Source organism: Lathyrus oleraceus, chromosome 1 (assembly GCF_024323335.1).
Source record: "Lathyrus oleraceus cultivar Zhongwan6 chromosome 1, CAAS_Psat_ZW6_1.0, whole genome shotgun sequence".
NCBI classification, from domain to species: domain Eukaryota; kingdom Viridiplantae; phylum Streptophyta; class Magnoliopsida; order Fabales; family Fabaceae; genus Lathyrus; species Lathyrus oleraceus.
Genome location: NC_066579.1, coordinates 79477874 through 79483155, shown reverse-complemented (window position 1 = coordinate 79483155; position 5282 = coordinate 79477874).

The following is a 5282-nucleotide window of genomic DNA, read 5'->3' as shown; positions in this document are numbered from 1 at the left end:
GTACAACTCTTGTGCATTCACAACCCCAATCGCATAACTCTCTAACAACACAACCCTTGTGCCGTCACTAACCCTAATGCACCAATTTCAGATCGTCAAACCCATCTCCATTGTTGATTTAGTATGATTGATCAACACGTCATTGCTTCACCATACTAATGTCGGATCAAAAAGCAAATGACCATTGATCGCTCAAAGGAAAACAACCATTGAGTGTTTGAATGAACGAAACGAGAACACTATATCATATATAATGTATTTTGCATCAGGATTACTTATATCATATATATAACTTGATCGATCTCAATTTAATCTTTGATTCATTCTATTTTAATCGTATTAATACAGAAAATAAACAGTTATCAGATTCATGGTTTCGTAAGTGGCTCTGATACCACTGAAGGAGAATTGCCATCCAAGGCGCAGCGGAATTTAAAAATTTCTCCATTTAGTGATCCTTACGAATGGGCATGATCAGTGATAGAATCGTTACCTCTTGTGGCGATCACGAACCTTGAACGATGACAACGCCTCTACTCAGTCCACACGAACGGATTCCTTCAATCTCAGTGCTAACTGCTATGAATGAAGGCTTTGAGTGAGAGAGAGAGAAACGAAATTCCAATTAGAGAGTGACAATGCTTCTACTCAAGGGTTCTATTTATAGAACCACTTGTATGAGCTTCAAGATAAAAAGCCCACTTAAGTGTATTTTGGCCCATATCTTATAATATGCCCAAAAATCACTTAAGCGTGTGGTACCTTACCATATTTCGTATTCCACTTAACTGCACCGTACCTTACGATGTTCCTTAGTTACTCTATCTCTCCTCAATCCGTCCTTTGTGTGTGACCCTGTAGGTTTTCGCGACGTTGACAATTATATTAAATCACGCATTTAACATAATAAACAGTGAGCGGTATCTAGCAACACATCACTGCTACCCAAGTCACGAAAATGTCACGTGATCTGACAAATCCTCCTGTGATAATAATTATGTGTATAATTACCCTTTTGCCCTCATGTATATATTGAACACAAGGCATAGACCGTGTCATCCTTGTCCAGTTCAATATTGGGCCCATAGACATTTATCCTGTTACGCAGGATGGGAAAATTCCATCTAGGTCACTCATGTCCCTCAGCATGCTTTGTGGAGTACCCATCAACTGTCTTTATGGTTATCCAGTTACGGACAACGTTGGATCAGCAATAAAGCACTCGACTCTACATCTAGGGTCCATAGTGGTTTCAGGTCGAAGAGTGGTATACACCATTATCACCATGAGAATAACTTATGACACTTTGCATAATATTCTATATAGTATTCTCATAGCGGGTCAATCCAGTATAAATATTACTCTTAATATTCATACATATGTCTGAGACTTGATAACTCCTTATCCATGATCCATGAGATGTGATCATCAGTCTATAAACATAATAGTCTCCATGCTTTAATGTTATCCCACTTCACAATAAAGCTCGACTACGGATACTTTAAGAATAGTGGCCTTATGTTTAATGTGATCTCATGATTAAGTCATACTTGATACATTAAACGGACTAGCTATTCTAGGGACTTTATTAAACAAACATAATAAAGAAAAATCCTTTTAATTATTAATAAATAATTCGATACAAGTACCAAAAGTATTGGCCTATAGGACTTACACCAACACGGTAGTCATTATCTAACAAGAAAATATTAAGCACAAAATTAAATGGAGCTCGTAATACCACTTGTTAAACGGTAGACTTAGATCTAGAGGGGGGGGGGGGGGGGGGGGGGGGGGATAAATAGATATCTAGTTAAAAACTTTGACAAAAAATAAGTTTTGAAATTTTTTATGGCACGGAGGCAAGCAAAAGTATTCCGAATCAAAATTGTCTAACCGAACCCGCTATCATAAAGCCCAGATATGCGTAATAGTAATCACGGTATGATAATAAATCGTAAATTGTCTAAACACAATTAATCACAACCAGTTGAATGCAGAGCAACAAGGATAGTTTACTTCCAATGATAATTCACACAAAGAATCAACTGAGACAATTTTTCGAACACCTAGTGTACACTCGATGTTGTTTGGAATCTTATGTGGTATTGTTGATATTAAAATCCAATCACAACCTAAGAAATTGTGATCAACTCAACAACACCAATTTCAAAATGTGTTCAAAATTATTATCCAAACAAATTAGTCGCACGATCGATGAAATCAACAATTTGCAAACCGAAAATAAAAGAGAGATAAAGAGAGAGAGAGAGAGAGAGAGAGAGAGAGAGAGAGAGAGAGAGAGAGAGAGAGAGAAAGAGTACACAAGGATTTATTTAGGAAGTTCCCCAATCAACCTCGTTATGGGTACGTATAACCTTAATTCGAACTCGAATTGAGATAATGTAATTAATCTTACTTTGCAAATGTATGTATACAAGAGAGATATAGCAATCCAACCCTATAAACCTTAAGTTTGATGTTGATTATGACACCTTCTCTTCCCTTGATCAAAGCTTGATCAAGTAACCCAACAATGACGCTTTGATTCATTGTCTCATGCTACTTCTTTGTAATAAATCCCTTCTTCTTCAAAGCTTACACACAATCGAATCCAAAATGTGCACTTGTTAAAACCCAAAGATTTACCAATGTGATCCATTGTCTCACGCTACTCCTTTGCAAGAACTTCCCATTCTTAAAAGAATTCACTTGATCAGATCCATATTTTGTAATCTTATCAAAAACCTTCAAACCTTAAATGATCTTAAAGGAAAACTCCACATTAGTTTTCTGATTTGAAACCCTCAAAATTCTCAACACAACTTACACTATAACCAACCTAAATTGGACATTATCAACCCTAATTCTAGATGTCACCCAATTCAAAAATGATTATGTGTAGTTTGATTGTGTGTATGCATAGAATGAGATTGAAGATGATGAGAATGCTTTGAAATCCTGTTTTCGTATAGGTTTTACTCTCTAGAAACCTTGCTAGAAAATGATGCATGTACCAAGTATATATATATATATATATATATATATATATATATATATATATATATATATATATATATATATATATATATATATATATATATATATATATATATATATATATATATATATATATATATATATATATATATATATATATATATATATATATATATATATATATATATAAACAAGTATTAAGCAAAAGGAATGCAAAAGTAACATAAAGATATGGAAATTTTCAAGATTTTTTATCTATAGGTCGACCTATGCAAGTCATGTGTCAACTTGTGCAGGTTATGTGCCGGTCTGTAGAGACGGCACATGTAAAAGAGCATACAAGCTTTAAAATTGCACCACATGAGTCGACCTATAAAACGTATGTGTCGCCTGTAGAATAGATTTTTTTTATAAGTCGACCTATAATGCATATGTGTTGACCTGTAGGCAGTTTTTCACACAAAAATGAATTTTTGATACATAAAACCTTTTCTTAATGCATGAATCTTTTCTAAACCATTTCCAAACATGTTGTCATGCTTCCTAATCCTAAAATTCATAACTAGAATTAGATGATACCATCAAATGTACATAAATGCTAAAATATCCTAGTTTTGACATCATACAAAATACATCTAATAAAAAGTTGCATTCACAGACATATGTGAGGCGGGCTAAGGGTTTAGGCTTGCACCCTATAATGTGTTCGCTCCGTCCCGACACATTTTTTTGCAAGCACGAACACTAACATGATTTTTTATTTTTAGGCTTAAAATGTGCAATGCCTGCAAGCCTAGTTTTAGCCTTGCTTTATCAATTAAGCCCGCACCACCCTCCCCCATTTTTCTGGGCGGACTTAAATGGGGCGTGTGTACCCATTTTCCACCATTAAGTGGAAGAATTCTTAATATCTACTATTTTTATTATACCCTAACCTCATTATAGTTGGTAGACCCTTGAACCACCTCATTGTCATACATATAACTTTGTAAGGAAAGTAGGATTTGAACTTCCATCATCCTCTGATTTCCTTTAAATAATCTATTAGCATGTGTTGTAACTTGCCATATTATATACAAGTCACTCCAATAATCAAAACTTGTATATTCAAAATATGTGTCACATATTTGATTGGAAAATATATATTATGTCTAGTCCAAGAGGCATACCTTTATCATTGTAATCACCCACTAATTTTTCTGATCATATATAGGTTTACATTGCATAGACAATTGCAACTTATCAAAGAAGAATGTTCACGGGCAATCAAATAGTATCCTTCATTCAAAAGTTTTGGATAAAACTCAAACATTCATCCTCGTACTATCAAGAAGAAAATTGAAGATAAATGATGAGGTGGAATGAAACCCTGTAGGAAGTCCTTTAGGTTATATGAAATTTCAAAACAAGTGTAACTGGTTTCACTCCCTATCGACTCACCTATAGCCAAAATTTGTTGGAAAAATATTGATTTGTACCATATCTCTAAGGTTTTGATGATAACAAAGTATTTAAAGAACAATAAGGTATACTAACAAATGTTCAAGTATGCAGGACCACAGACTAAAATTTCTGAAGAAAACCCAGTATCGGTACTGCAAATGGACATTTAAAAAGAAGCTAAGAATCCATATTTTGGAAGATCAGAAGTTGAGACCATACTCTGAATGATGTCAACCTCTGAATGACGTTAGCATCTGAAGATTCAAGCGTCATCATTTAGAGATTAAGACTCTGAAGAACCATTCAACACATGGATCAAGGAGACTCTGATAGGTCATTATTACACTCTAAGGACTTTTTGTCTTCTTTTGATAACATGAAGACTTAAGAGAAAATCTGGACAAGACAACTGAGATGTAACATATAATTCTTTTGTAGCAAAGGGATTTTAAATGAGATTTCAACGATATTAACCATATCAAGAAATATCTCAACGACTCTTAACTCTCTTGTGCAAAATCTTCAACAACTCTTTATTTATAATTATATAAGGAGCTGGAGACCTGAAGAAAAATATCGAGCCATTGACATTGAAAGATTTGTTACTCTGTCAAATAAAAAGCACAAGTTTAACTTTATATTCTTTAACACTTGTATATTTTAGAAGTTCTTAAGTCTCTAAGAGTCTTTATGTGTTGTATTTTGTCTACACCTCTGACTGTATATCAAGTATAAATTTTCACAATCTATTAATTGTAAGTTAGAGTTTAAGAAGTCGCTTGCTAAGTGCTTGAGCATTTGAAGTCTCTTGCTTGTGTTCTTGAGCATAGAAGTCTCTT